Genomic DNA, 9,539 nt, shown 5'->3' on the forward strand with positions numbered 1-9,539 from the left:
CCATCATCTTTGTGGCTGTTCCTTTGGCCCTCTCCACTATGTCCATGTCTCTCTTGTACTGGGGAGCCCTGAACTGGACGCAGCACTCAAGCTGTGGCCTCTCCAGTGCTGAGCAGAGACTAAAGATTGGTGCCCTTACCCTGCTGTCAGTCTGCCCTCTCACAAGGACACTTTACTGGCTTGTGTTCCCTCAGTGTCCGCCAGAACCCCCAGGTCCATTTCTGCCAAGTGGGGTGGCCCCAGCATCTACTGGTGCCTGTCATCATTCCTTCCCAGGGATAGGACTTGGCACTTCCCCTCCTTGGGCTTTATGAGTTGGTTGGTGGTCCTTAAAAGGGAGTTCATCCGTCCCTGGGTGGGCTCGAACCACCAGCCTTTCAGTTAACAGCCGAACGCGCTCTCCGATTGCGCCACAGAGACTGATACAGAACACCTTTCAGAGGAGCTGAATTCCTGACTCCGTGTGGTAACTGCTGGTGCTGGTGTCTGTACATGCTGAACAGCGAGAGACTGGTACTGCAGGCACACAGCTGCAACAAACCTGATGCGTCAGAATACAGGGGGAAGAAATGCTGTTACTCCTGGGGGGAGATTCTTTTGGTTTGAAGTAGCTGTGCCTCACCGCTTACCTCTCAAGGGACAGGAGGGCTTGGGGTCATGTGCTAGGCTGTCTGCTAGTGGTTCTGAGGTGGGTTAACAGCACTGTTTCTCTAGCCAAAGGTACAGAAAGGCCCTGCAGTACCCATGTGCATGTTAATGCAATTAAAGCAAAACAGAGGTATGCTTCAAAATATGGATTGAGAGACATCCAAGATCCTGACTACAGAATTCTTAGTGCATCTGGGAACTGGGGATTAGAGGTGAGAGAGCTGTTGGACAGGTCTTAAACAGGGAAGATTTCATAGTGAAACTTGCATTTTTATTGTAAGTTTCATACCTCAAACAAAGCACTGATAACTTCAGTGTGTAGAGGGCATATGAATTTTTTACTGTTATTAATCAGCCAGGAAAAGATGGAGCCTTCTGATCTGTGTGCCCTTGTGTATTGATGGAAACCAAAGGATATAAAATACTGAGATACATGACAGGGGCTGAGTTCTGTTCAGCTAGTGAATCTGTGCTTGATTGATATCTAGTTTCCTGACAGAAGGAAACTGTTTTAATATCCTAGCTTCTTGTTGTTGTTGTTGTTCATTTGGTGAAGGATGAACAAAATGTTGGTTTGAAATTGCTTTTAAAAGTTAGGAAACTTAATCTCTGCAAGGCTGTGCTTTGAAGTGCTGCTGACAGCATTTTTGGTTAAGTGCTCTTGTCATTGAGCTGTGCAAGTGTAGAAGATGTGTGAACTTTAGAAGGAGCTGGAGCAATTTTCTTTTGGAGAGATAAGAACTAGTAAGTGGAGAAAAATTTACTTCCAGTAGCAGCAGCAGGTGGCTTCTCCTAGTGTGGATTTTGACAGTGAGCTGCTTCCTTTCCTCTGCTGTTTTAAGCAGTACTGTGAGGGAACATTTGCCATGGGCCTCAAAGCTGTGGGGAAGGTCTGTCCCATAGTGCACACTGGGGTTTTGTTCCTCCAGCTGCTTCCCTCAGCAGCTAAATGGGGTGGTACTTGGCTGCTGTCTGGCCTGCACATCCTGGTGTCCTGCCAAGATCCCTGGTATGAGGCAAAGGTAGAGATCCAGGTTTCGTCCTGAGCTGAATTTGGAGGGTCGCTGGGCTGTATGGACCTGGGAGCTAAAATGTCCTCATGAGTAGAAAACTTTAAACGTTGTCATAGGGAACATAGGGAGGAGTCCAGAAAGTTGCAGAGCCAAACTCACTCAGTGCTGGACCTTGAGCTTTTTAGTGAAGTGTTAATAATGGCCTCTAAGTTTCCAACCATGATCTGTTGGAGCACTGACAGCATTCAAGCTTTGTCAAGAATGTTTGAATTAACAAATTGTTGGTTTTAAGGACTGCAGCCATTACTGATACAGGCATTTCTGTAACTTGCTGTGTTTGAGTAAAGGCTTGTAGGAGAGGGAAAGAAGACTTACCAAATTAGCAGATGTGGTTAAAAAAGTGTTAAGACACAAGGATCCTTTTTCAAGTCTGTGAAATGGCTGCAGTAATACTGCTATTGCAGCATTTTGCTGTTTCTTGATGCGAACCAGAAGATATAACAGCAACTTTTTTGTCAGATCTGAATGCCTGTGCCTCCCTCTACGTGTATACCAGTCTGGGTAGAAAGGTGGTAAATGAGGAAGGGCATGGAAAGCATCAACAGACTGTTACTGTGGTGCAGTTACTGTGTTACAGGTCAGGTACCAGTGTCAGTCTGGTTGAGGCAATGCAGATCTTGATGGCTGACTGTACTCCTCCGGGAAGGAGCCTGTTTCCTGGGTCTTCTCCGAATTTGATGCTGCAGAGTGTATTTGGGAATAGACCTGCTGTAACTGTGAGGTTTGGTTGTTTGACCTTACTCTTGGGAGCAGGAGCACGTTCCTACCATGCTATTTCTTTCTCCTAAGATTGTGTGCTAGCTGGCAAATGGAATGAAGGAAACTTCTGTTTTTTCCCAGGGAAATGTGGTGAAATATGATGGACTGGCTAACAGATTTCTATGGACTGAGCCAGCAGGTGAGCTGGGAATATCCTGTCTGCTTTCCTTCTCTCTTTAAACTGTAAGAAAAAGCTATCTGTTGATCTTGTAATTTCCTTTTGTCTAGAAAGGAGAGGCAAACTGTGTAAGGCAGCAGCAATGAAAAAGAAGTGCAATGAAGTTTTCTCTGTATGTTGCAGATTGATGGCAATGATACCTGAAGGCGTGCAAGGATATGCTTCCTTTCTCTTACACTCAAAATCTGAGTAGCAGTTTTCTCAGCATAGGGGCAATTATTTGCTATATATTTCACTGTGGTAGTCAGAAGTAATAAAAGCATTGAAATGCGTGTGCCATGTCCTCCGGATAAGTAAAAATTAATTGACAGTGTACGGATTGGAACATTTTATCGTGCTAACTTGAAGTCTGAACACATTTTTGTTTGTAGATTTAGTCTTGGAAAACAGAGCAAGAAGGGACTAAGATACCACAGTAGTAGTTCTCTCTACCCTAAGAAAGGATCAAATATGCTCAAAACATTCATGTATTTAAAACATTCTTACAAGAAATCCAACAATGAGGATTTTATTGCCCAACCTCTTCCACTGTTTTTGGAATCTTAATAATGTAAAACTTGTCCTTCTGTTTAACCTTTAATTCCTTTGCTGTAATGAGAGCATGTTCCCTTACCTGGTGCTTTTACTGAAGCCTGTGTTTACCAGGTGGTGCCTGCATGCCCAGTGGAGCTGAGCTGAAGTTGGTTTAATTTATGATGGAAAATAAAGAAGCAGTTGCATTTCCCATTGAACAGGATAGCTGCTTGTTGTCAAGTGATATTTATTAATTTTTTTTTCTTTTTGAGTAATAAATACAGAATTAGTAATATAGCAAGAGACTCTCTCTGAGCCTGAACCTCTAATGCATAGTCTGTGGAAGTGAACCAAGAAGCAAAAGCTTAAACCTAGTAATAGACTCAGTTCTCGGTGTGGCTCTGAGGACAGCAGCTTTGCTGCTCTGTGTCTCTCTCTATTTTATTATACAGGAAAACGCCTCAAGGTTTTTTTTGTTCACTAAAACATGAGATTTTAGTTTAATGACCCTCTGGTTGTCCACGTATCTCAGAATGTCTGCTTGAAAGTTTCTCTCCTAGCTGAGTCCTAAAAGGCTGTGATATTGTTAGTAGCCGCTTCTGAGCTGAGGAAAATCCTTGCGGATGATCAGCCCCAGTTGTGCCCTGCTGCAGCGCAACAGGAATCAAGTCAGTGGACTTGGAAGTGTATGAAAGCATGTTAAGGCAAAACAAATGCTGAAGAGACCCTAATTTTTTGGCAGATGGTGTTTGAGTGTTTTTGCTATCTCTAATTAAGTCATGTAATCATAATAATGTTTCAGTTCAGTTATTTAAATTCATGTTTTCTCATTTGCTCCATGCTTACACTTCCGTCTTGATCCAGGCTTGTATTTGCTGTCTCCAGTGTGTTTTCCTGCTGTGTTTAAGCCCTGGCAGTGCAGTGCAGTGCAGTTGAAATCGTCCAGAGTGGCTATTATTAAAATGCTAGTGACTGCATGTAAGTGATTAACATTGGTGTGGTTTCCCTACACTGAGTGGAACGTTCTGGATCTAATGTTAATTTAGTAATAAAAGGAGATTAGATTGGAAATATTTAGGGATGTTTAGTCTTTCGAGCATGGCTGAAAATGTGAAGGGAAGAGACGTGGTGCTAGCAGCAACCTAGTTTAATAGCAGCTGGCCCTAAAGTATACCATGATATTTTGTAACTACTTGCAAACCTCACTGTCTGCATTGCAAGGATTACTTTGCTATCTCTATTAGGGGTTCTACTGCATAAAGCAGTTGCTATCTCCTAGTGAGGGCTTATGGACCTTCTGAATATTTTGCTGTTCAAATAACACTGTAGGAAACATGTACCATGTTGAAGGAGAGTGCTATCTTCTCCCACAGAAGAGGCAGAAATCCATCCCACAGTGTCAGAGCTATCAGTGATGGTAGAGGGACTGGAAAAGTGCTCTGCAGCTTGACCTACATCTGTAGAGCAGGAACAGTCTTGCAAGTCCATCCTTGCAAGTAGTAGAATGCATTTTCATCCCCTTTGATCTCTAAATATTTTTACAGCATAACCAATATGGGGAAGTGAGGGAGCAAATTCGGAGTGGGACAGACTCTGGAATTAAAAAGTAGGCCTATGAATGTTAAAGAGAGGAGAATCTGATCCTTTTTGCTTCCTCTACCATCAAGCTGCTTGCAAGTCAAATGGACATAAAGGTCCCTCTTCTGCACTATGTCTTTGCTAAAGTGCATGTGTGCATTATATGACAAATTATACCTAATCATGTGTAAAATAACTTTAAGATGTGAGTTTGCGTGTGTTCTCATACTTTGTAACTTCCTCCTCCCTTGCAGTCTCTACTGTAGGCTTTCAAGGGTTAGATGAGTTTGCCACTGAGCAGAACTCTTTTCTCCAGAGCTTTTATCTTTTAAATGACCTATTGAAAAAGTCCTCCTTTGCCTGTACACAACCGATTTTTATGAAGTCCTATCAAATCTCCTAATCCTGTTTTCATCTTACGATGCAATTTACTTTTATCCCCAAACCCAGCTCTCCAGATTTGCCAAAGAAAACACTGGGCACTATAGAAAGACCATTTTAAATTAAGCTGTTTGGAGGAGCCTGTTTGGAAAGTAAAAAAGTAAAAGAAAAGAAAAAAAAGGCAATGTGTTTTTCATATCTTATATATATGTTAAAAGAAATCTTTCCTTTATGCTCTGATTAGAGACTAAGTGGACCCTTGAAACCACAACCTCTCTTGTTATTGAAATTTTATATCTCTCAGCTAATAAGGGACCATGAACGTGCTGGAATTTTTATTTAAAAGCCAATGTGAACATTATAATATGATCTTTTCAGACATAACTAAGAAATGCTGCTAAATGAGACTTCCTAAGCTGATATGAGAGAAAGAAGATAGTATATTTGTCTTGGGCACCTGCAGCTGTCTGCTACCATAGCCTGTGAGTTCTCATTAGCCCTCTACAGTGCTTAGTGATCAGCTTGCAGAGGCACTGCAAGATGGGTCTTGATTGCTGTGGAAGCATTTAGATGGCAAACTCCCTTGGAGTATTTGGGCACAAATTATTTGTGTAAAGTCTCAAGGACACAGAACTTGAACTAACATACCTGAGTTCCCACTTAGTGTCCTTGATGCCAGCCAGCTCTTTCCCCCTAGTTCAGTGGTTGTAGCTCCCCTTTGATAGCTCACTGATGCTCTACGTAAGCTTCATTTAGATGGGCATATGAGGAAATAGGGATTATGGCCTGACCCAGGAGTAATCAGTTTGTGGACCCAGGGCTGGCTGTGCACTGTTGTTCTAGCACTGTTGTCTTTGGGAATGCTTCCCCTGGATTAGAGCAGATTTCAGTTACAGTTTTGCTCCTGGAAAGAATGATCTAGAGAGCATATGCTGGATGTATGTGTGCTTTCAATGGACTCATCTTGCAGAGTTGTGCTACTGTCTGAGTTCCTCGCTGACATTTATGTGGTAAGCAATGTCAGTTTAATTCATGGAGTGTGGTGCTTATGCACCATTTCCCCCTCCAGTTACTTTGTGTTTGCCCCAAAAAAGGAAGGTAGATTTTCCTCATGTGACCCATTTCTAATGAATAGTGCTTAAAAATGTTTAATTCTGCCAGCTATTCTATCTTCTGGCCAATCTCATTTAAAGACTTATGCTATTGATTCATCTCAGGTTGCCATTTGTCCCTCACCCCAAACATTTTGTGCAGTTACCTGCAACTCTGGAGGCTATAAAAGTCTTCATTGGTCCTTTCAGACCCTGGCATAGTTCTGCTTTCCAGTTCATGCTTCGTATCAGCACAGTGATTAAAATATGTTTTCATTCTTTATTAATGGCATATTGTATCATCTTTCTACTGCATTGTCTGGGATTAATGTCTGTATAGCTCCAGATCTTATACTTTCCTTTTTGAATACTGATACAGGACTATAACTTCTCTCTTTTGTGGAATTTCAGTGGAATTCAGTATTTATTAGACATAGCTATCAAATGACCAGACATCAACTCAGCTAACTCTTGTAGGATCCTTGGATGCAAGTTAACTCAATATATAGCTTAAAAATGTAGGTTTAAAACATTGTAGCTGTTCACTGCTAGTAGGAATTTTTTAACATTCTCCCTCATTACTAGTGGATTGAAAACTCCTTCATGAGGAGGAGGAAAAAGAAGAGCTCAGGTCAGGTAAAAGGAAGTAAGTGTTTGACCAGTGATTGTATTTTACCTCTCAGCGCAAGCCCCAGAAGGGCTGGGGCACTGAGGCTTACTGGTAGAGTGTCAGTGTCAGCTGCTGTGAGGGGGACTCGAAGGACACTTGGCTTCTCTTGTGCTGATCATTCTCCTTCCAAAAATGTTTATGATTTTTGAAATCTAATTATTTAGGTGTTCAAGTTAAATATTGTGTCCTAGGTCATGACAAGAGTTGTGAACTTGCAGGAGTCCTGTGTTCACACAAATACAGTGTCTTGGCCTTGCTGATTGTTCTCTTTTCACAGGCAGTCCTTATCTGAAATCTTGCTTTTCTATCAAGCATAGTGGGAAAACTTGTGGAAGGATTTCCCTTTCAGAACAAAAGCAAAATCTCTCAGCAAAACTCCCTGGCATTCTGCAAACATCTCTATTTTTTTGCCTTACAGATGGAAAAATTGAATCTTTGTGAGTGTGTTGGCTTCAGGCTTAAGATGGCATATTTTCATTTATCTTAGCATGTTAAAAATCACACCTTTAATTAAATTGGTTCAAGCTGCAACGTAGAGAAGGCCAGAGGTGGAGCACACTGAATAACTGCCTTAAAACTGGGCAAAAATGATGACTTTATCCTATAGTGGCTGAATGGTTCCAGCTGGCTTTTGTTGCATCTGTCTGAGGCAGTGTCAGGATTAACAGCCTGCCTGGTTTGTTCCCTTTCTCAGAATGCTACTCCCTCTCTCTGACTTCCAGGATGCTCTGAAAATTACTATATGCTCATAGGTGAAAAAGTAACTTCCACAGAATAGCTCACTACAATAGGCAGACTTTTGCAAGGCAAGGAAATTCTTTAAAAAAAAGGTATTTATCACAGAGTAAACCAAGGGAGGTGAAGAAATGCAGGAAGGGAGGAAGAGCAGAATTGGTTTTGGACAAAGTGCTTTTCGAGGTCTCTTCCATAAGATGGCAGCAGCTTATTTTGTGAACTGGAATGGGAGACTGCTGTGAAAGGGTATCTGCTGGAAGCTCTACAAAACAGACATTCATTCAGTCTTAAGCTTTAACTCTATTTGATTGGTCCACATCCCTTATAATTGTCCCAGTATAGATCAGTTGTGAACCTTACTCTATGTGCAAATCTATTTTCAGTTGTTTGGTGCAGTGGTGATTTTATGTTATTTTTTTTTTTCTAAATGCAGACACAGATTCTAAGAGGCAAACTCACCAAGGGAGTTGTTAGTATCAAATGACACTTCTGCATTTGTAAGGGTTTAGTGTGCAGGATGTGGGGAGAGTGACAGGGTTGTTTGACATATTTTGATGTTTTTTAAGTGTTTCACTTTGTGCAATTATTTTGCTAGTAACTGCCCAAAGCAACTTGAATTCTGTGAACAGAAGAGGTAGAAAAACAGCTCAAGGAAATGGAGATCAGTTTCATGACACTGAACTGTTTCAATGGAATCAGGCACACGTTTTTCTTTTGAAGAAGGAGATTGTGGAAAGGGGGAGATTTTTTTTTTCCCTAACAGAAAACAGTGGAAGGAAAAACATTTGGGAAGAACTATTTTCTGAAGTCTTATGACATAAAGGATTTTTTACTTCAGCTATTTTCACTTTCCTTTCTAAATGTTTTCCACATTTTCAGTGACACCCACAGTGGTATGTGCAATACATTTGTGCAGTTTGACTGCCTCCTGTTCTTTCACGCATTTTTCTCTGCAGATGAGCGTCAGACACTTATCCCACTAGTACCAAGTACTTAACAGTCATAAGTTGCTGTGATACCCACTAATAGAAGATTCTGTTTAAGTGCAAATTTTGAATAATTTTCTCAGTGTTTGTGCATATTCTGAATAGCTGGATAACATGGGAGGAGTGAAAAGCAGCCTGTTTTTGCTTTCCCTGGTGCTTATACTTACTAGTTAATGTTAGTCATCTATTTTGGTTTCCTGTGGCCCATTAGGATCCAATCTATCAAATGTGCAGGAGTCACAGTAACAAAGTTGTAAACTTGAAGAGTGGAAGGAATAAGACTCTGTGGTATTTGCCTTTCATTAATTATTAAATTAAACTGTTGAAGTTCAGTGATTCTGATTTCTCTGTGTTACTGTGTTGCAATACAGCCTAAATGGGGTCCAACATGAGCCAGTTCTGACATTGCTCCCCTGTCCTCTAGTTCGTACTGTGGCTTGGTGAGGACCCCAGGGCTGGATCTTGTCTGGAAATATATGGACCAAACACAGCAAGTGTGAGTGGTTTCCACAGACATACTGGGAAAGAGATACACCAAAATTACCAACAGGAGTCTGATAGTTTTAGTCCTGGAGGACAACTTGGGTGTTTAGAGGCCAAGATCATCTCTTTCTTAACTGTTGGATCTGCTTTTCTACTGAAACCATCAACTGAGATGAGTTGCTTTAGCCTTTTCTTCTTTCTCTGAACTGTGCCCCAAGTTGAACTAGGAAAAGAAGGACTTTGAGCGCACAAATTTTGGCCAGTGGCTAAGTTTCAAGTCTTCAAAGAAGTTATGCTTGGCAAGAAATGCAGTATTTTAAGGGGTCATTTCATTGTTACTAGTGTGCAGTGTGTGCGTTGCCTGATTTATACCAAGGAGACTCCTGGAATGTGTGTCCTGGTGACTTCTTTCTTTCTTTCCAATTAACTTTAAAGAAATAAAAA

General features: G+C 41.4%; 1 non-coding gene across 1 annotated transcript; it reads right to left on the reverse strand.

Annotated features, from left to right (window-relative positions):
• Positions 1 to 346: 346 nt before the first annotated feature.
• Positions 347 to 420, reverse strand: TRNAN-GUU (transfer RNA asparagine (anticodon GUU)). Its single transcript has one exon. It is a non-coding gene; the product is annotated as a tRNA-Asn (tRNA).
• Between the last annotated feature and the right edge of the window lie 9,119 nt (positions 421 to 9,539).

The sequence above is a fragment of the Pseudopipra pipra genome, chromosome 1 (genome assembly GCF_036250125.1).
Source record: "Pseudopipra pipra isolate bDixPip1 chromosome 1, bDixPip1.hap1, whole genome shotgun sequence".
NCBI lineage: Eukaryota > Metazoa > Chordata > Aves > Passeriformes > Pipridae > Pseudopipra > Pseudopipra pipra.